The sequence below is a fragment of the Microtus pennsylvanicus genome, chromosome 3 (genome assembly GCF_037038515.1).
Source record: "Microtus pennsylvanicus isolate mMicPen1 chromosome 3, mMicPen1.hap1, whole genome shotgun sequence".
Classification (NCBI taxonomy): Eukaryota; Metazoa; Chordata; class Mammalia; order Rodentia; family Cricetidae; genus Microtus; species Microtus pennsylvanicus.
In genome coordinates, this window is record NC_134581.1 from 64,367,543 (window position 1) to 64,389,704 (window position 22,162).

At 52.0% G+C, this 22,162-nt stretch overlaps 1 protein-coding gene across 7 annotated transcripts in view; it reads left to right on the forward strand.

Annotated features, from left to right (window-relative positions):
* The window catches only part of Lingo1 (leucine rich repeat and Ig domain containing 1), a 189,420-nt gene that overhangs the window by 76,387 nt on the left and 90,871 nt on the right, over positions 1–22,162 (forward strand). The window lies entirely within an intron of this gene.

Here is a 22,162-nt window from a genome sequence, read left to right on the forward strand (position 1 = left end):
CATACACACCAGTTGCTAAGCAACTGAGATGTGGGGAGAGAGTGATGACCTGAGGGTCAGGGAAAGCACAGTCTTCTGCAGCTGAGCCCTCTGCCAAGGCCTATCACTCCAGAGCAGAGGTTCACTCTGTGGAGGGATCCAGGCCGCCTGCCTGGAGGAGGGGCAGTAATTGTTACTAATTTGCATGCTCAATCACTTCTTTTTAAGTCTTCAAGAAACCTTTCCAGACTTTAATTAGCTCATTCGTCTTAGCAACAACAATCTTGGAAAGGAGCAGTTTGTTCCTTTCTTAGAGGTGGGGGAGTCAAAGCTGTGGGTAGGGACGGGAGCCAGTGGTGCGGCAGGCTGCGGCCTGGGTCCCTACTCCTAGCGTGCAGTCACGGGGGTGGGGTGTGTGCGCGCAGCAGCTGGAAATGTCAGATCCTAGAGAGAGTGGGGGTGGACAAGGGGCCAGGACACAGTCATTGGGGCTCTTCTGTCCTTCATGGATGGGGCCTGCTTATCTCTCCTTTGCATCTGGACCCTGCCAGCCCTTCCTGCTGTTGTGTGCCTCCTCTGATAGGGCATTTTGCCTACCTCGCTTGATAAGCCACCCTTGGTGTCCCCTCCTAGGGTGGCTGACCAGCCCCCGCCCTGCTTTGTTGTGTGCACTTAGGCTATCAGTACTTGTCCCGGGTGGGGCTGGCGGTGGCCACTATTTATGGGAGAGGATGGAAATGGGCAGGGAGGTCACTTGAGAAGCGCACAGATGTGGGATTTGGAAAGCATGGCTATCGGGTGGGGCAAGGGGGCAGGGAAGAGGGGGGTTCAAGTCTATAGCGCTGTCAACATTGCTGGATACAGCTTCCGAGCAATTAGTGGGCTGGCCCCGCAAGACCTCTGAGATAGAGAAGACTGCATGCTGGGCAGTGCCCAGTGAGCATGGGCGTGCAAGTGGGCTGAGGGAAACCTGGGAAGAGGTACTGTGGGAATTCAGGAGTGGTTACATGAGCAGGAGCTAGGGCAAGAGGAGACGGGTGGGGCATGTGGGGTGTGTGGCTTCCCTCTGCAGTCAAGGCTGGGCCTGAGTTGTGCCAGGCATGGACAGTGTTCCGATTTGGCCAAGCCACATAGGTTCCACAGGATGACACCTGTCTGAGGGGACCAAAGGAAGTTTGGTACAGACTGCTGAGCCCAGGAGGGTCAGTGACAGGATGTTCAGCTGGTGGGGTTGCTGGCACTCTCAAGGCCATCCTTGCTAAGTGGCTTTCCCGGCCTGACTCTGTGGGTGGGTCTGAGCTACTGACCTGAGGCAGAGTCACATTCCCCGCCAGAACAGGAACAGAGCAGCGGAGGAGGGTGTCAGGCCAGTGCGCTACATTTTTAGCTTTAAAAACTTCTTCTGTGTCTGCTTCAAATGCTGCTTTCTTTTTTTGGTTTTTACCTCAATTCCCCCATCCCAGCAGGGAGACCCCCATTGTCCTTTCCTGACAGGCTTTTCCAAGGTCTGTGGCGGGGGATGGAAGGGCATCTGAGATACACAGCCCAGAGGGGAGCCCTCACTCAGGCTCTGGGCCTGACTGCTTGGCTTCACACCCTCACCACTTAGAAGCTGGGTGACCTTGGGTGTGTTTCCTAGAGTCTCTGGGCATCAGTGTTGGTCTTCTGTGATTGGGTGTCTGCAACAGAGCTGTTGTCACTACCAGCGCTGGGACTGTGGACCCTTTCAATAGGTGGGCGACAGGGTCAGTCCAGGAAGGAGTGAGGGATGTGTGGGTCATCACCCTGGGTAGCATAGTTAGGGTGGGAAGGTGGCTCTTGCCTCTCTGCCTCCCTCTTGGTGTCAGTTGCTAGGAAGCTTCCATGAGCACTGCTAAGCAAGAGATTCGTGGCGTACGGTTGGACAGCACCTGTCCTTTCAGACACAGATGTCCTCAGCCAACAAGGTAGAGGCGGCACGAAAGGATGGAGTCTGGTGGCAAGATGAAGAGACTCCTTCTCGTGGATACAGAGAGGTGTCCCTGGTGATACTGAGGTGGGGCTGAGGGCTCTGACCCACCGAGGAGAGAGAAGAGGGGACAAGAATGACACATTTCACATGGTGCCCAGTCTGGGTTCTTCACACATCATATGTTCCTCTGGGGTAAGGGTTTCCCACATGCATAGTGGGGATGACATATTGGGAAGGTGCTGACCCCAGGGGCAAAGAGCGTTGAAGCCATCCAGGTCCTGGGTTTCGGGGCCCCAGGAATAAACACAATTTTCACTTCTGGCTCTAGGTGTCCCAGATAGTTAGTTACCTGTATGGGTGGGGACGGACATATGTGTGGGGTATGATATTCCTCCCCAGCAGGGAGCACTGAGCAGTGGGCAGCTTTCTTCCATTTTCTGCAGTGTGAGCTCTGAGTAGCTCCCACAGCCCAGCCTGGTACCTGGATCCTGTGTGCACTCCCCTGTACCTACCTCCTCATCCCACCCAGGCCCTCACCACCTGTCTCCCTGGAGAGGCAGGAAGATGCAGTAGGAGAATAAGCATCATTACGGCAGTGTATGTCAAGTGTGGCCAAGCATCTTTCTCCTGTCACCTTCGTTCCGCAGCAGAGGAAATTCAGACCAGTAGTGACTGGCCCAGAGTCACACAACTGGCCTGGGTGGTGGGGCCCACTGCAGTCCAGGTCTGGTTTTGCCCTCTGGAGTCTCTGACAGGTGAGAACCTCACCCCAGCCATCTTTTCCATTTCTGCTGTGGCCAGGCTCCAGGGAGGCACCATACACACATTATATTAGCTTCCCTGCCACAGGCCCTTTCTGACCCATGTTACAGATGTGCAAGGTGAGGCCAGGAAGGGACTCAGGCTTTTCTGAAGTCAGGTTGTCGTTCATCCTCTTGACCTGCTACTCCAGAGAATCTGGTGACAATCTGGCCAGTCCTTCCATTGCTATAAGTGATGCATATGTGTCCCGCTCTACCCCGGGTCTGGGGACTGCCTACGCACCTGGAGAGAAGGCAGAGGCAGGGTCAGTCTCTACACTCAGGGGAGAAATGCAGGGGCATTTACCTGTCTTTCTGCTGTCAGAACCACCAAGACGGCATAGGTAGCTGCTAAGAACCTGGCCTGTGCAGGCAGTTGTGTGTCCTCAGGTGTATGATTTGAAGTCTCTGCCTCAGTTCCTCTATCTAAAAGGGAGAATGATAGCAGTTCATTCTGTTAGATGGTTGTTAGTCAACTTAGGGAAGTGATAGCAGAATGCCAGAGACTAGACAATGTGTGCCTCTGTGTCTGTCTGTCTCTGTGGTGTCTGTGCAGGTATAAGCACTCTATACTTCTGGAGTCCAGAGGTCATGTCAGGTGTATTCCTTGATTTTTCTCTATGATTTTGTTTTGTTTTGTTTGTTTGCTGAGACAGGTTTCTCACTGAACCTGGAGCTATTTTGGCTGTACTAACTAGTTACCAGGTTCCTGGGATCTGCCTATCTATCTCCTCTTAGAGTTTACAAAACACCATGTCGGGCTTTACATGGGTACCGTGGACCCAAACTCAGGTCCCGATGCCTGCACAGCAAGCACTCTACCCACTGAGCCACCTCCCAAGCCTGGGACTAGGTTTTTTATTTATCAAGAAAGAGATAGTTGAGCCTGTCAGCACAAGCCTATAATCATAGTTTAGAGGCTGAGGCAGGAGGATCACGAGTTGAAAGCCTGAGTGAGGACAGGTCAGTCCAGGCAATTTACTGTCTCAAAATTAAATAACATTAAAAGGGCCATGGATATAGATCAGTAGATGAGTGCTTATTTATCATGTATGAGAGCCCTCAGTTAATTGCCAGCACCAAAAAAGTGGGGGAAAGTCTATTTTCTATAGTTCTAGAGGCGAGGACGCCAAAACTGAGGGGGCTTGGAGACTGGAGAGAGCGTTCAGGGGTAGATGACTTGCCTAGCATCTGGATTTGAATTTCTAGAATAAAAACAACATACACACCCGACATGGGCTCTTCTGCTGTGTCATCCGGCAGAGCCATCCAGAAAGGCACATGCTCACGACTATGACAACTCCCAAAGGCTCCGATTCCACACTGTTGCTTTGGGGATCATTGCCAAACTGGAAACTTTAGGGAATCATCCAAGTCACAACATTCCCTTCTGGCTTCCCAAATCCACGCTTTTCTTATAGGAACAGTACATTTTCTCCATCCCAAGACCCCAACTTGTTTCCCTTGAGTCAGACATGGACAAGACACAGGGGACAACCGGCATCTTCCAGCCCTGGGAAGACCAAGCAAGTGGCCCACTTGCTGTGACAGTCAGGCCTCGAGTGGACACTACATCACCAGAAGGAGAAATGAGCATAAAGAAGCCACTGGTCCCAAGCAAGTCCAAAATCCACCAGGAAGTCATCCTTCCATTTTCAAGGTGGATGGTAATCTCCTTTGATGTCATTTGCCGCGTCCTGGCCACACCAGGGCAGGGCTTGGGCCTCCAGAGCTTCAGGCAGCATGGTCTGGATAGTTTTGCTCCAACCAGCCAGCCACCTCACAGGTTGGTGTCTCGTGTCTGTGGCTTCTCCAGGCTGGGCTGGCTGCACTCTAGTGCTCCTCTGATCCTAGCTGGTTGGAAGCTGCCTCAGTGCCTCTTCTTTTGTAGGCGTTACCTGAATTGGAGCTCTCTGGGGGCTTTACCTTTGTGACAGATCTCTGCTGGGTGCCCATGGCTTTTGCAAAAGCTTATGACTTGTAACTTCTGAAATGGTAGGTTGAGCCATACCTGGGTCCACTGGAGACAGGACTGGGACAGTCATCAGGTTTGTGCTGATATCTGGGTAGAGGAGTCCTCAGGTGGTGAAAGGCTGTGATGGCTGAAGCACCTTTCTGGTCCTTATTGTCTGTAGGGACAGATCACCACTACCCCTAACAGCTCACACTGTCACTTAGCCATTTGCTCAGCGTTCTTTCCCAAACGTGCTTTCCAGGCTCCAGCTGCCAGGCTGAAGGGTCTCAGGTTTACTCCTGCCTCCCTCTGGGCGCTCAGTTCCCTCTTCCCATTGCCTCTTCCTCCCTGCATTCTGCAGCATGATCCATCAGACACCAAGCAGAGCCCTGAGCACTTGGGTGCTCTTACTTCTGCTGAATGTCATAGTCCGTTGTCCTTAGGTGCACCTCCCACAAAGTCCTAGGACACAGACGTAATGCAAGTCCTTACTGTAACCAGGGTACATTTTCCCTTGTTCCAGAACCTCCTTCCCTGTGCCCTTTGAGTTCCCAGCAGAATGGTCCTTCTCAGCCACATTCTGTAGCATGCATCTCCATTCCTCCCCGCCTTCTGTTCACTCTTCATGGTGATGAAGGCCTTTCCTGGTCTCTTTCTCTAAACCTTTGTGCCATCCTTTGCCTCCAGTCCAAAGTTGCTGCCCCATCTCAGCTCTGGCAGGGCAATGTCCCACATTGCTGGCGCTGTCTGTCTTAGTCCATTTAGTGACATGGTTCCAGAGTAATTCAGAAAAAAAGACGTTTCTTTCTGACATTTCTGGAGTTTAGAAGCCTGAGGTTGGAGGGGCTGCGCCTGAGGAAGGGCTTCTCACCCATCATGCACAGGCGAGTGTACACATGACGCTGCACATGTCATATGTACTGGTGAGCCTGGACCTATCAGGGGTGCTCTCAGGGCTATAGACTATCATACGGTGAGCACAGGGTTTCTCCTGGCTCATCTGCGTAACTAGACATGGAACCCGTTCTAACCTCCTTCCATCCACCTCGACTCTTGCCCAATATATCAGCCCTAGATTTCCTACCACCTGACCCAACAGCTGTCCATGAGTCTGGGGTAAGGGTGGAGGGCGGACATTTCATGTGTTTACTAACTGTGTGTTTGGGGGATATATGTACATGTGTGAGGAAGTACTTGTCCGTGCATGAGCCTGTAAAGGCCGGGGTCTACCCTGGGTGTCTTCCTTTGGTGCTCTCTGCCATACTGTTTTAGACGGCGTCTCTCACTGAGAACTTGGAGCTCACCATTTTGGTCAAACTGGCAGGCCAGGGGTCCCCTAGCCTGTCTTTGTGGCCACTGCTAGTGCTAGAGTTACAGGCATGTACCACCATATCCAGCTTTTATGTGGGTGCTGGGGACCCAAACTCAGGTTCTCATGATTATGCAGTAAGCACTCTACCCACGGTTCCCACGTATTTATTTATAGCCATTTTATGCCATTGTGTATTTGTGAAGGTTTCCAAGCACATGTGTGACGATGCAAAGATAGACGCAGTCTGCTGTAGGGAAGAAGACCATAACAGAGAAAATGGAGACATCAGAACATGGACTTACGGAGTAGGGCGCTGGCTGTGATTCTTGGGGGCCAAGGTGAAAAGGGAAATAGGGGTTATGTGCTTGTGTTGCCCACAAGAGAAGAATGGCATAGAGACCCCGAGAAGGATGGGGTTTTCTAGGAAGAAGGGCTGCTGGAGACAAGAACATGGCAGTTTCAGCCCCGCCCTACTGACCACCCTGATTGCCTGAGCTGTGGAGAGGGAGGTTTATGTTGCAGCTTGAGGTTGGGACAGGGCACTGGAGTCCTTGGATGAAGCTGGGCAGAGACCTAATTGGTGTTTTGTGATCTAGTTCTTGGCATCTGGGCCTGGGAAGGCAGGGTGTGGTGAGCACTGTCCCAGCAGGCACCCTCTGAGTTCTGGCTTGCTCCAAGAAGAAGGAAGCCCTTTCTCCACAGGGTACCCTGCTGCCCCAAGCAAAGCCCATCTGGCCAGAGGTGCGGATAGGCCTTAGTTCCCAATTCCCTGGCCCCTGCCTCTGTTTTGCTTACCTAGCTGGACTTGGCCATCTGTAGCTTGGACCCAAGCCAGCTCAGCTTCTTTCCTGCCTTCATCAAGAACCTCTGCACTCCTCTTAGCCTGGGTCTGGGCTCCAGGCTCATACCGGAACTGGCTTGGCCCTCTCCAAGTCCCTTCCATAGGTGTTCAGGGCCTGGGTGAGCCAGCTTTACTTCCCACTGGTGCTGAGTTCCTCAAAGGTTGGTGGACACCCTCCACCTTCTGTCCAGTGCTATCTGGTGTGTGTTTGTGTGTGTTAAAGCCTTTCAAAGGAAAGAGGGGTAAAGAGAATAGAGCATCAACATTATAGCCAGTGGACTTCCAAGTGTTCAGAAAGTCTTCCATATATATGGCCAAGACCAGACCTCGAGGCAGTCCCAGAAAGTAGGACAGCAATGGCATAGCAACGGTAACAGCAGAGGCTTCCAGGCTCCTGCTGGGTGCCAGGTGCTGCTCTGAGCATTTCACAGATATTTATTGGCTTAATCCTCACCACACCCTGTGAGCTGTTATTACAGACGCACAGAGAGGTTAAGGAACTTACCCGAAGGTAAATCATCCGTAAGGGGCAGGATAGGGGCTTGGAATCAAGTGGCCTGGACTCAGTGGAAAGGGAAAAGGAAGGGTCCCACTACTTAGAATGTCCTGGTCCTTTTGGTAACTGACTCCTTTAGTTTAGGAGAAGCATAATGCCTTCACAGTCCCTCCATGTTGTGGCACATGACATGATTTTCTTCTTTTAAAAGAAACATACTATTCCATGCTGTGGGCATATCCACCTTTCATCTGCTCACCGGCTGATAGAACTGCTCCATCTTCCTGCCCCTCCCCCCCCACTGCTGGAGTTAGTCACGTGCCACACATCCAGCTTTTACGTGGGTTGTGGGAATCAAGTAAACATGAGTGGGCAAATGTCTCTTTAACATCTTCTCTTAATTCTTTCGGATATCTAACCAGAGGTGAGATTGCTGGCTCTTTCGATAATTCTATTTGAATTTTTGAAGGCATAACCCCTCTGCTACTTCCCAACTGCCTGCTCCTAATTTGTATTCCCACCAACAGTGTGCAAAGCTTGAATTTCACCACATCCTCGTCAGCTCTTGGCTAGCACTCTCCTCTTCTGTCACCCCTGTTTTGTGTTTTTGAGACAGGGTTTCTCTGCATAGCACTGGCTGCCCTGGAACTTGCTCTGTAAAGCAGCTTGGCCTTGAATTCAGAGATCCGCCAGCCTCTGCCTCCTGAATGCTGGCATTAAAGGCACAAGCCTCCACTGCCACTTTTTTAAAAAAATGTTATTTGATATTATGTGTGTGTGTGTGTCTCTGTGTGTGCATGCTTGTGTGTGTGTGTGTGTGTGCATGCTTGTGTGTGTGTGTGTCTGTGTGTGTGTGTGTGCATGCTTGTGTGTGTGTGCATGCTTGTGTGTGTGTGTGTGCATGCTTGTGTGTGTGTGTGTGAATGCTTGTGTGTGTGTGCATGTTTGTGTGTGTGTGTGTGCATGCTTGTGTGTGTGTGTGTGTGTGTGTGTGCAGGTGGTCACGGCACACATGCCATGGTAGTCGTGCTGAGGTCAGAGGACAGTTTTGTGGAATCAGAGCTCTCCTTCCGCTTTTATGTTGATTCCCAGGGCTGAACTCAGCTTGCCAGGCTAGCAAAGCAAGAACTTTTACCCTTGGAGTCATTTGGCTGGCCATCACTACTTCTTTTGTTCCTTTAGGTTTGTTTGTTTGATTTCAGAAGAAGTTCTCATGTCGCTGGCCTTGAACTTGCTATATTTCAGAAGATGAATTGAACTCTGGATCCTCCTGCTTCTCCCTCTCACTGCTGGGTTATAGCTTCAGGCTGCCACGCCCTCCACAACCACAACACCACTATATCTGGCTCATTTCTTCCTTTTCTGAGTAGCAGCTTTTAGTATCATATCCAAGTTATCACCAAATCCAGCTCGTAGACCTCGATCTGCTGTCTTGTGGAAGTTCTGTGGTTACTGGTCATATATTTAGGTCTTTCCTCCGTTTTCAGTGGCCATCATTGCTTGCTCATTCTTCTCCATATAGTGTCTGAGCATCTCAGTCCCTCCCTGAGGGCAAGGCCGTGTCATTTCCTCCCAGATGATGGCCATTATTCTGGCCCTGAGTTCCTCCTTCCCAGGTCAGTTGTGGCTCACAGTCCACCAGGATGGTGTGAGCCCTCCGAGGATGCAGGTTTCTCCTAGCCCCAAATGTCCACTGCCATGGGTATGGACAGGAACTCTGTGACAGGGTAGAGGCCTTGGGAGTTTTTATGCAGGACCAGCAGCCCAGAATCAACTGGACACTTCGAATAATGCTTCAGTGAGCACTCCTGGGCTCTGGCTGAAGTCACACGACAGCGCAGAGTCCCGCACATACTATTGAGAGGTGGCTGGCTTCCATCTTGGTACTCAGCCAAGTGTCACGAACCAAGGGGAACTTTGTAGTCAGAAGAATGGTCTGTACTTGGGCTCGAAGGTTTGGGGTGGGGATGGGAGCAGGGCAGGAGGATGGCCACTGGCATTCATTAGCTGTGCTGTCCTGAACTGCCAAGTTTGGCACTCTCAGGCCATTGGCCATGACCAGGGATTTTCAAGCCAGCTGTTCAATACAGGAGTCCCCATTGCACTAGAATTTTGGATCTCCCAGCTCGGACAGGCACAGACTCTGTTTCTGATGGGGCAGCCTGAGAAACAGGGTTCACAGGCTCTGCCTGTCACTTTCTGTGTGACCTGGGCAGGCCTGTCTTGCCAAGGTCTTTGGTTTCTCCACCTCTAAAATGAGCATCGTTTCCTTAGGTGTAAGGGTTAAAGAAGATGGTGTACTTAAATCTGTGCTAGTGGAAAGAACAGACAGAAAAACCGACACTCCCAAGTGCACAAGTCTCTAGTCTGCTTGGGCCCTGGGACAGGAAGCTGGTGTAGCTCACTGACCCAACTCTCAAAGATCCACACTCAAGCTGGCTCTGGACATCCTGGAGCAACCCGGAGTCATGAGGCTGTATGAGGATGTGGTTGTGGGGTAGATCTCTCTGCCACGATACTCCACATAGTCAGGGTGGTCTATAGGGAGACCCAGCTCAACTCTACAGCAATGGGCCACAAGGGCCTACCCATCGGCAACCTAATATTTGCCATTTGGGAGGCCGTGAGCATCCTGGAGATCTGCTAGGTAGACTGTGGTCAAAGACAGAAGCTTGACCACAGCCAGTTGCCTGTTTGAGTGGGGCTCTGATCAAGGGGCGGGGGGAGTAGGTACTCACTGACTTGGAAACTCGGGGACCACTTCTTAGTTAGGGATGCCCACCTTCAGGGACATTCTGAGCTTGCCTCCCTGGCTCTACAGTGGCCTGTGCTAACTTCATCTCCATTTTACAGATGACACAAAAAGGCACCCTTAGGCCGTCCCAGCTTCTGGCTTTCCCATGGAAATGACGTGGACCAGACAGACATATTTATAAATGGTGCCTTCTGCTAAGGAGGCCAGGTGTATTCCAGCCAGCTAGGGTTTCTTGTCCATTCCAGCCATTTGCCTGTCCTCCTTGACTCAAGCCTCTTGGACACTCCAGACCTCACAAAGAGAGGTCAGCAGGGAGACTGCAGCCTCGAGTGCGCCCGAGGGTGCTGTCAGAGTTGAGTGTCTGCGGAAGCAGGCAGCTCTAAGCAAGCACATGGTGACTGACTAGACGAGAGAACCGGGCCTCCCCTTCCCCTCTGCTCCTGCTCAGGACTGCGAGTGGGAGAAGCCCTGGGCAGCTGGGTTTTGTGCCCACTATATATAGCCAGGCTCAGACACGCACAGCGGCTATTTCTGTGTTCCTCCTCCTACTGAGGCAGGGGGAGGGGAGAGAAAGTAGTCCATCTAAAAATATAACCGGGAAAAATATCACAGCGCTGAGCCGCACCCGAGATCTGTCTCCTTCTCTCGCCTCCGCCCCCGCGCCCTTTCTTACCTCACTGCTGCCTTGAGGGCGCCATCAGGCTGTGGCTCCTCCTCACCCCTGCGCAGCTTCCTGGTGCCCAGTGGGTGGGGGTGGAGCTGGAGAAACTGAGGCCTAGAGAGGGACGGCTCCAGTAGTAGGCCTCAGGTTCTTAGCGTTATCTTTTCTAGCCCCTTATGATAGATACCCTAGGGACAGTCTGCTGGCTGTGGCCTCAGAGGACTGGCGTCAGGGCTCTGCTCTAAGCCTCGGTTTCCCCTTAAGAAAGAGGAGCCTTTGTGTAGCAGAAAAGTGAGGAGAGAGTAACAAAGCATGCCGGACCCAGCCGCAGGCGCCATGACTACCCCGGTATTCCCCACAGCCCGGGTCTGTCCCCTAGCGCCCAGGCGGGCAGTGGCCACCTTGGCGTTCAGCGGACAACAACAGTTGCTGGGGATCAGAGTTGCCCCGGAAGGCAGGGGCGTGAAGTTATCCGGAGCTGCCTCAGGCTGTGTCCTGCTGTGTGGCTGTGTGTCACCCACAACCTCCTCCGAAATGGAAGCGATGGTTCCTGGATCACACAGCTGAAGTGGACGGTTGAGAAAAGAGTCTGCCCCCCACCACATATACACACTCTGCACTCCCAAATAGGCAGGTGTAGACACCTCACCTGCGGTTTCGTCTTCTGTGGATGTGGGAGCCTCTGTAGAGTCTGGGAAAGCTCCCCCGCAGACCACCCTTCCTGACACCACCAGCATGGCTGTTTCTGCTCTCTGCTCTTGCCCTGGGAGGCTGGACTGAGCCCACAGGATGCACCCTACCTTATTGAGTACCACTGGGTGTCCATGAAATGATAGGGATGGAAATGTCTGCCTGCTGCTCACGGGCAAGCCAGGGTACGAAGCCACGCTCCAGCGATGAGCATCTGCTCAGGACCATGCTTGCTCACTAGCCTCTGCCACCGGACTACTTTTCTGCACACAAATAAATCAGTGTACATGGCTAAATTTTTGAATGGAAAAAAATGGTGGTGCATGCTTTGAATCCCAGCTCTTAGGAGGCAGAGACAGGCGGATCTCTGTGAGTTCGAGGCCAGCCTATTCTACATAGTGAATTCCAGGCCAACCATGGCTACATATTGAGATTCTGTCAAAAGAAAAAAATATCAAACAGCAACAACAAAACAATTTTACATTTTAAAAACAAGATGTTACCCAGTACGTGTTACTTGATTTCCTCTTCAAACAGCCTTGAAGTAGGAGTCAGCATTTCCATTCTATAGATGAGGAAACTAGAGGCCCAGAGAGGTTTGGTGACTGGCCCTTGGTCACACAGCTGCTAAGTGGCCAACTAAAGATTTGCTCATAGGCCACCGATGATGATCCATTATCTTTTCTCCACCATACAGGGAGCTGGTCTGCCTCCTGCACTCCCAAAGGGTTGCCCTGGGTGGGCTGAGAGCGTGTGTTTGTTCCTGGGCCCACGGACAACGGGCTACAGCAGAGGCTCAGCGTGGCTGTGTGGCATTAGGGCTACACTTGAGGTGGCTGTGCCACGCAGAGTGAGTTGTCTTCTCAGGCCAGTGCCGAGTGCTGCGGAGGCATTAACAAGCCATTTAAAAAGCGCTGACAACACAACTTTGCAGCCTCCCGTTTAAGACGTACTAAAATATAAGCACCTTTCCAGGGAGGAAGCTGCAGCGCGGTGGGTGAAATACGGTGTCATCTGCGAGCGTGTTTCCCTGTGGCCTGGGGTAGTGGCAGTGGGATCAGACAGCAGCCGGCTTCCCCCTTCCTGGGTGGCCCTGGAAGGTGCCAGGTGCTTGGTGAGCCGGTGGAAGCATCGGCTCTGCCGGGAGGAAGTGGAGGGCGGTCCGCAGCTTTAGGGGGATTTTATGGCTGTGGGAGGCAGAGGAGATTAACAGGCTGCAGGCTGTTCATTTCCCAGATGGAGACGCTGAGGCCCAGAGAGTGAGAATGCAAACTTCAGATGGTCCTAAAAGCAGCCCCAAGCCTAGCCTGAGTCCAAAGGGGCATGGAGAGACTCCCGTGCCTCCCTCCTGCTCTTCCTTCCAGTTCAGACATTCCTGGGACCATCATAGGCCTGAGGTTAGCCCAAGCCAAACACTGAGTAAACAGCAGAGAATAAGCAGAAATACAATCAAACCGTCAAAGAAGAAAAAAAATCATTACACACAAATAGCATCGTCAACAAACTGGCACCATCTCTGGCTCTGTGTGGAGCCACAGCCTCACGGACTCAGGGTAAATAGTGTGGGCGGAGTTACAAGGATGCATCTACCACCCAGGTACAGATCTGAGGGGGTCTGAGAGGCAACCAATCAGGCCCCGAGAATGGGGGGCTACTTAAGCTGGCAGCAAAGACTGTGCCTATAGGGTGAGTGTGTGCTGAGGGTAGGAGGTGGGGGCTGGAAAAATGAATGTCACAAACAGAGGAACTAGCAAGTGCAAAGGCCCTGTGGTAGAAGCTGCTGTGGGATCGTGTAAGGCCAGCCTGGCTGGGGCATAGCACTGTGGGGAGGTGAGGTGGGAGACATACCTGAAGGGAGCTTGGGCGGGACTTCCAGGAGGTGCATGAAGGGAGTTAGCTAATGGTCTAGGGAGGGCTGCTATACACGTGGATGGTTTCTGCTTGTTACGTGGGCAGATGGAGTATCGTCAAGATTGACCCTGGGAGGTAGGTAACTACTAGTGGTTGTGAGCATCAGGCAGGAGTAGGGGCTTGGACCCACTGGCTTTTTCTGTTCTGAGCGATCTCTCCCCGGCCGTGGAAGCATCTGCCTTCCCAAGGGGCCTGTTCTTCCTTTTCCACGAGGCTGAGAGAGGCCAGTCAAGGCCAGCAAGAGGATCGTAGTGAGGAGATCTTTCTTGGAGGCAGCTGGAGATGCAGCTGGGGACAAGAGTGTGAGGTGGAGGGTGTCACCCCGTGTGTGTCTCCTGTGAGGTCTAACCCAGGGAGGAGCAGTGCCCAGAGGGGAAGTGGGGAGGAGGAGGAAAATAGCAGGCTTTTCCTAATTATGACTGATTGTGACAGCTTGCGTCTTTAGTCTGAAAAGTATCTATGGGGTAAGGACTGCTTTTCTCAATCGGGATAATTATGTTAATTAAAATGCTTTCTTTATAGCAGTTCTGATTAATAAAAACAGTTCCACTGCTCTCTTTAAACCCTCTAACCTTCTGTCACACGGGGAAGGAGGCCCTTTCTCAGCAAGTTACGGTTCTTCACACTGATTCCATGAGACGACCTGCTGCCAGGGTGGCCTGGTGGTGGGCGCTGGGCTCCACACAGGTGAGGATGTATACAGGCAGAGGGGGACGGGAGAGGGACCAGATAGGCAGCTGGCCCAGCCACAGGCAGCATCCGATGAGCCAGGCCACTGTCGCTGAGTCTGCTGAGAACGACAGTGGCACTGATTTCTCTAAGTGCTAGTAATTTCCCACAGAGAAATAAAGACAATTAACAAGCTCCCGATTAGGAAAACTTCCATGTGAGGGAGCAAGGTGCCTAGACAAGAGTGTGTATGCAGTGGAGGGATGGACGGAGCTGGGGATGTGTGCAGCCCTGTAACTGGAAGGCCACGGGGGAATGGGGATGCAGATGTTAGGGCTGGGGATAGAAGCTACAGTCCCACATAACCTAGACAAAGTGGCTGTTGTGTTCCAGAAGGGAGGGAGTGAGGGAGACAAGCTGTGGCAGTGAGCTCTGGGCCCAGCTCACTGAGTCCAAGCCCAGCTCATGGCTCTGACTTCAGCTGGTCTGGGTGCAGGATCACACAGAGGCTCAGAGATGAGATCTTCCCATAACGGGTGTGAGTGTGCAAAGGTGAGTGCACGTGTGTATGTGTGTGAGTGTGTGCATGCGGAGATGTGTAAAAGGATGTGTTTGTGCACATCATGTATGTAGGAGAGCAGGTTATGAGTGTGTTAGAATACATGTTGATTTATGTGACATGTGTGAATATGTGTTGGAAAGTACATATTGTGAGTGTATGCGTGTGCGCGTGCGCACAAACTGAAGCAGTAAGCAGCTATGACAGCAATCTCAGCCCACAGTCTGTGGGAAGATGGGCGGTTCCCCAACAACTTCGGGCTGCTAGAGCTCTGGGGTAGCCAGCAGGCAGGTTTGCAGCAGGCAGAGTGGGGTCTCTCCCTTTCCCTCCCCGATCCTCCTTCGCCAGTCCTGTGGTTCCAACCTTGATCCCAGGACTAGGGCTGTTGACCTGTGAGAGCTACACTGAGGACAGACCTAAGTGGACAAGAAGTTCGGGCCTCAAAGCGAGAGGAACTTCAGCTGTCCACTGTGCCTTCATAAATGACGACACGGAGCTGAGGTCTCAGTGGAGAGGTCTGCAGTGCTGAGAAGAGATTTTGTGGGTTTTGTGCAATATCCACATCTAACCATCCCGGTTCTGGGACATACTCATCCTGCTAGGGCCTAGGACACTACTGAACATGACTTTTGAGGAAGCAAACCTCTGGTGCTCTGCCTCTCTCCTCCTCTGATCTCTCTCTCTTTCTCTCTCTGGGTGTGTGTGGGGGGGTGAGTGTAGGGTACATGGTTCATGGATGCTATGGAACACATGTGTAGTTTAGAGGGCACTCTTGATGTCGCTTTTCTTCTGTCTTGAGCCAGGGTCTCTGGTTTTCCCACTGTGTATTAGGCTGGCTCGCCTGTGAACTTCTGGGAATTCTGTCTCTCTACTTCCACCTCACCACAGAAGCGCAGGAGTTAAAGATGTTAGTGCTGGGACTGGCTTTTATGTGGCTTCTTGGGATGTGAGCTTAGATCTGCATGCTTGTGCATCAAGTCCCTCCTTGGATCATTCTTGCTGCCTCTTTCTGGCCACTCTCCTGATTCCCAAGGCTTTGGCAGCCCATACCCTATATTCCAGACACAGTTTGGAGTCTTGTCAATTCCCTGGTTCCCCTTAGCAATAATCCTACCCAGCCTCCCTGCTGTTGGAACTGAGGAAACAAGGTTGGTAGATGCCTCTGCTCTGCTACAGGCTGTGGGAGAGCACGCCTTTGGTCTTCCACACAACTGAACACACAACCAGGTTCTCATCGAGTTGCCATAGTCCAGAGTCAGGGTCTGAAGAAGACACTGAGCCAGGCCTCCTGATCCCGGGGAGTTCTAAGAGTGTCTAAGGCCAAGGGGTCCCCATTGCCAAAGACGGTCATACTAGTAGGTCCCTAGCCACTTACCGTCAATGAGGATGTGACAGGCTGGCTCCCAGCCAGTGTCTCTGAGGTCTGATAGCAGGCCTAGAGGTTTCCGTGTGTACATATAGAATTGGGTATGGCCACATGGGTGTACACATGTACACAGGGACATGTGTATGGGGGCATATTACCTGTCCACATGCACCACTGTTGGCACACACATGTGTGCACACAAGCGTGTGTTTGGAAAACTGTACACATGTGCATGGTCTGTGGGCCTGCTTCTGTACAGACACACGTGTGGCTTTTTAACATGCATATCTGAGGCAGTCTTCACTACTTCATCTTATTGGCTCTAACTTGATCTGTGGGCGGATCCATCACTGGAGGACTTCCGGTAACTCCCCCAACACTCATGTCAATCACAGAGCAGGAGCCCTTGGGTTCACCTCATCTGAGGACCTAGTAAGACACCAGAATTTTCCTAAGCACACCAGCTTCAAACTCCGTCCTTCTGGCAAGAAAAGGCCAGTGCCCATGAAATCAGCCAGGATGGTTTCCTGGAGAAGTTGAACAGGTGGGTGAGAGGAAGGATGGAAGCTATGGGGCAAGGTTCGAGGGCAATTGTTGTGTGGCTGTGTGTATTCATACACATGTGTTTCTGTGTGGGCTGCTCTACATGGCCATGAAGTTCCGTCACCATCCCCCAGCACATGCCCTAGCCTTTTGTGACACCCTGAACTCCCTTCTCTGTGCTGGGGTTTCCTAGCTCATGCTCATTCCTCTCCCTGATATTTGATATTGATATTGTATCAGGCTCCTGCTGGGTAAATGACCCTTGACCCCCAGAGAGTCCTGGTTTTGGGTAGAGCAGCCCTGAGTCTTCAGAAGCAGATGCTAGTAAAGAACAGCCCTTATTTCTAGATACTGGCAACTCTCCCATGCATGTGGCAGCCTGGTCCGGTAGTATCTGGGCCTGCCCCCCCAGTCTGCTTGGGGCTGCTCCCTCTCACCTCCACTGTATTTACGTGTCTATTTTATGATTTCAATTTTTAATGCCTCTGCTCTTTGAAGACGCTTAATGCTTTCGAGTGGAACATTTCCTTCCAGGACCCGAGCGCAGATTGAGGACAGAGCAATAAATCAACTAATAACTGGAACCTCATTTTCTGCTCCACGGCAGAGAGTTAACTCCTGCCTTGCTGCGCTCCTCTCCCTGGCAGCTGCGGGGGCAGCTGAGGGCTGTGCAGGCTGCTGGCCTGCTGCATTTCAGCTTGTTGCTCTGGCCCTCTGTCCTCCCCTTTCCTCCTCTTTTCCTGTGTCTCCCCCACCCTTTTCTTTGGTCACTTCTCCTTAATTCCCCTTAATCATTATCTTATTATGTCCGTCCTTCTCAGAGCAAATAGGAGTAGTAGGGGAGAAGCCTGGAGCTGCAGACTCGGGAGGCCCCCAGGGTAGTGTGAGAAAGCATTTGTCAGCAGCTTCTTAGATACCCCGCCATGTGTGACCTGGCAGGGATGTTCAATCCCCTCCAAGAATCAAAGTCACCGTCTAGGTAAAGGATCTGTCACAGGGGTGGATCAGGACTGAAATCCAACATCGAGGACAGCCCCGATATCAGATGTGGGCAACCTGAGTCTCCCCTCTTCACTCTGCCTGCAGCCTTGGGAGAAGGCAGAGAGGCTGACGTGTGTGAACGTGGCACTCACGGCCCTTCACTCGTGTGTCACCCAAGTCTGGGTGTGTTCACAAGCATTGCGTGGCTGTGTGTGCCTTTATACACATGTGTTTCTGTGTGTGCGTCTCTCCGATTGTGGAGTTCCATCGTCATCCCTCAGCCTAACCCCCAGCCTCCCATGGGACCCTGAGCTCACTCCTTTGTGTCTTGAGACGAATAACCCACCCTCTGTTTCTTCAGTTCCCATCTGTAACATGAAGGGAAGAACAGTGTCTTCCTGCCTGCTCCTGGTGTTGTAGGCCTCAAAGTCTAGGAGGCTGAGGAGGAGGAGACAAGGTTCAAGGCCAGCATGGGCTACATCGTAAGACCCTGTCTCCAAAATAAATAGTAAAATAGAGGAGGGCTGGGGGACATAGCCCATATGCCCTCACCAACACAAACACAGACCAAAATGAAACAAACCAACCAAACAAGCAAAAAACAGAAAAGAAAGGGACTAGTGCTTCCTTCAGGACTTCACTGTGGAGATTAAGTGATGTAGTTGCTAGTTGCTAATAAATGATACTGCATGGAGCCATTATTGTTGGACACACCTGTGGCATGCTCCCTTCCTTAAAGCAAGTGACTATGAGACACCAAAATTATGCTAGGCACACCAGCCTCAGATTCCTGAAATGTAGGCTGCCTGCTGGCAAGGAAGAGGCCAGCACCCACCACTGGCCCCAGCACAGGAGAGGATGGGCTAAGTGTCCACTAGGTACCTGCTAATGACGGTCATCTTACCTGTATCTTCCTGGAGAGGTGAGTCTGCCGCTGAACATGGCCAGGGACATGCCAGCCCATCCAGGCTGCTGGGACAGAGACGGGGTTGGAGCTGGTATGGATCTAACCCTGGAGTTCTACTCCACACAGGGCTCCATCCCAGTACTGGGGGACTGTAGATGGCTTGCCACGCACAGCATCTGCTCACTGTGTGCTGCCCTGCCTATGCACCTCTGTGAACAGGACGTTCACCACATCCCAGGACTGCTTACGATGTTTCATGGGACCCCACTCACTCCATCAGTGTGACAGGCTTAGGCAAACGCTCACAGCCACACCCACCCCTCAGCAGGTCCTGGAAGTGTCAGACGCTAAGCCAAGTGGCACTGTGTTCACTCCCAGTTCCTGCTCTGCGTGGAAGGGACGGCAGGGCTCCAGCCCATGCACCTGCTGTGTGCCAAGTTGTCCGGTATGAAGCCTGGGACCTTGCCTGGGTCTACAGTCCCCTCTCAGCGGACAGGCCAGTCTCATTATTATCCCAGGCTCCTCTCGGCATTCCATCTAGGGAAGCTGCCCCCTGGTATCCAGCTCCTGGGTATCTAAACAGAGGACTCCACCCAGTGACCACTGTAGCATGTTCCAGCTGTGGTCCTCCTAGGGCTATAAACAGGCAGGAGGCAACTCTCAGCCAAGGGGTGAACATTTTCATTCCATCACATCATTTGGGTACCAGTTGTTGTTTGGAGGAGAGTGAAGTCTGTGGGTATGTGGAGATACATACAAGTATCTTCCCCCAGCCTCACTTGGGGAAGGAGAGGATGCTGGGAGATGCTCATCTGGCTTGACCAAGTGCCTCCTGTGCTCTAGTGTTGTGTGGTGGGTGGTGATGGGTACAGAGGATTCCTTGATGGTGCACACCTGTGAGAGAGCCTGGGCAGGAAGAAGGAACCAATGAGATGGGGGAGAGGGTCACACGTGGGCACGTAAGGCTCTCAGGGGACCAGGCCATGTTCTCGGTGGGACAGTGACAAGCTCATGGTTTGTCAACAGGGGAGGCTCCTGATTCATGTTTAGGAAGGATGTTGCTGTAGGAGGGTGGGGGAGGGTGTATAGAAAGAGATGGGGGATTCTGCCATGGGAATCATGAGGGTATCATGGGATGGAGACAGGTAGATGATTTTAGAGCCACCTTGGAGGCAAAGTAGGACAGAGAAGGAGGCAAAGGAGGATCCTCACTTCCTGCTTGATGTTTTCTGGTCTTCTCCTGGGATGAGAATTGAAAGGTCAAAACTCTGGAGGGACAGGTTCTTTGTTTTTAAGATTTATTGTTTCTATTTATTTCATGTATGAATGTTTTGCCTGTGTGTATGTATGTGCACCTCATACATGCCTGGTGGCCATGGAGATTCTAGAAATGGGTGTTAGATTCCCTGGAACTGGAATTATAAATGATTGTGAACCACCACATAGTGCCGGGATTTAAACCCAGAGACTCTGTGTGAGCAACTAGTGATCTTAACCACTGAGCCATCTGTCCAGTTCTGTCTATTTTTAATGATTTCTTCACCCAGAATGGGCCCATGACCTGCTGGATTGGGGGATTGGGAAAGGCTGGAGCATGGGAACATGCCACTGCGCATGGTGTAAGGGCCTGAGCTAAGGTCACCCGGAAAGGGAACATGGACCGAGGCCTGGGCAGTGGCAGAACTGCACTGAGCTGAGGGAGGAGAAGCCACAGGCGGGGTGAAGGAAACACATTTAGGACCAACACAGACAGCCAGGGGGGGCACTGTATTCCAGAAACCCGGAGAGGGGCCATCTAAAAGGCAGAGATGTCTGCAGTGACTTGTCCCCTCTTTGAGCCACCTGTCGTATACCTCTAACACAGGGTGGGGCAGGAGCACCCTGTGCAGTCCGTAGTCAAACCTTGTTCCGACCTCACTGGCACTCTTGGCTGTGCGTATTTTCTAGAGACTTTTGTGACCTCTCTCCACCACCTCATTCGGAATGAAGCTGAAGCGCATGGCAAAGTTGTGAAGGCCACTATACCTCCCATTTTCCCATGGATTCATCCTCCATCTACTTAATGTTGTTGTTTTATAAGTGTTAATTATAATCAAATTGAATATAACCTGGGGTCAAAATTGTTGCTGTTGTTTTAGAGACAGGATCTCACTGTGTAGCTTAGGCTGGTCTGGAACTCACAACCCTCTTGCCTCTACCTTTTGAGTGCTGGGTAGCTGGTAAGTGTGCATTCCCATATTTGGCTGGAGATTGGTTTATTTTCAACTCAGCAAAATTGCCGGGTGGTGGTGGCCCATGCCTTGAATCCCAGCACTTGGGAGGCAGAGGCAGGAGGATCTCTGTGAGTTTGAGGCCAACCTGGTCTATAAGAGCTAGTTCCAGGATAGATCTCCAAAGATCCAGAGAAACCCTGTCTCGAAAAACAAAAACAAAAACAAACAAACAAAAAAACCAAAATCGACTCCGTAAAATTAGGGTAGTGGACTTATTCTTTTTCTTTTGAACGGCTGGGGATTAATCCAAGAGTCTTGCACATTCTGGGCATGTGCACTGAGCTACTTCTGCAGCCTTCTTTGTACTTGTTGCTCTGAGATTGCCCTGCTAAGTTGCCAGGTTGGCCTGGAACTTACTCCATAGCCAGGCAGGCCTTGAACTGCTTGTGGTCCTCCTATGTCAGTTTCCCAGGTAGCCAGGATTACAGGACTGTGCCATCTCTCCCCGCAAGGGATGGCCTCTCTCAATCATGGGAGGCCCCACCATGCGACCAGTGATGGAAAGGATAAAGGGTTCAGTAAAGACACCGAGATGGGTGACATCAAAAGATGATGTCATGATGGGACTGAGGGTTTGCTGGCTGGTGACGGGAGTGAGCTTTGGGCAGGCAGTACAACTGTCCCTGGGTCAGGACTGCCGAAACGTGTGGGCAGGTACCAGGCACCTCTGCTGGCTTCTGCTTCCTCTGTGAAAATGATATGAAGTCTCAGCTCTACATAAACAACATGTAGAGAAGTATGGGGGAAGGGACACAGTGCCATGGAGAGAGGGGATAGTAAGCTGCATGGCTGGAGTTGGGCTGTGCTGGGGCCACTTGCCACCAGAGTCCTTAGAGTCTTTCTTGGGGACCATTTTCTCCAAACGTGTGTGGCTTCCCCCACCCTGGGACCTAAGGAGGGTTGGTTCATTCGTCTCTGAGGAGAGAGGATTAGGAAGAAAGTGCTAAGGAGCATTTGAGTGTTAAATACTCTGTCGGCTGTGAGCCCTCACCTTGGGCAAGACGTGATGGAGAGGAGGAACTTTGATAAAAGGAGCTGGAAGCTTGACCAAAGGCCAAGGGTAACTGGGCCAGACTGTGGCTTGGGAGACAAGCAGGAAGGAATGGAGCCAAGGTCACAGGGGTGACTAGACAGAGAGCAGAGGGCTTGGCACTGGCCACCAAGCATGGTTAAGTCACCAAAAGGATGGCAGGGGTGGATGTACTGCAGTAAACCAGAGCCTTCCAGAGGTGGGGGAGCTTGTCAGCCCAGCAGATGAGGGGACATCAACGGTCGGGAGTGTCTGGATAGGAAGAATTTCTACCTGGGTTCTGGGAGGGGGGCCAGGGAGTGTCTGAACATTCCTGGCCCAGCAAAAGGCATCCACAAAACATGGCTGTGTGCCTGCCTCTCAGACGGGAAAACAGAGGCTTAGCGGTAAGCAAGGGTCAGAAACAGCAGACCCTGCCACAGCTTAGAAGGGCTGGTTGGCCCGTGGGTCAGGCAGCAGAGGCCAGATTCTGGCGCCAGTGAGT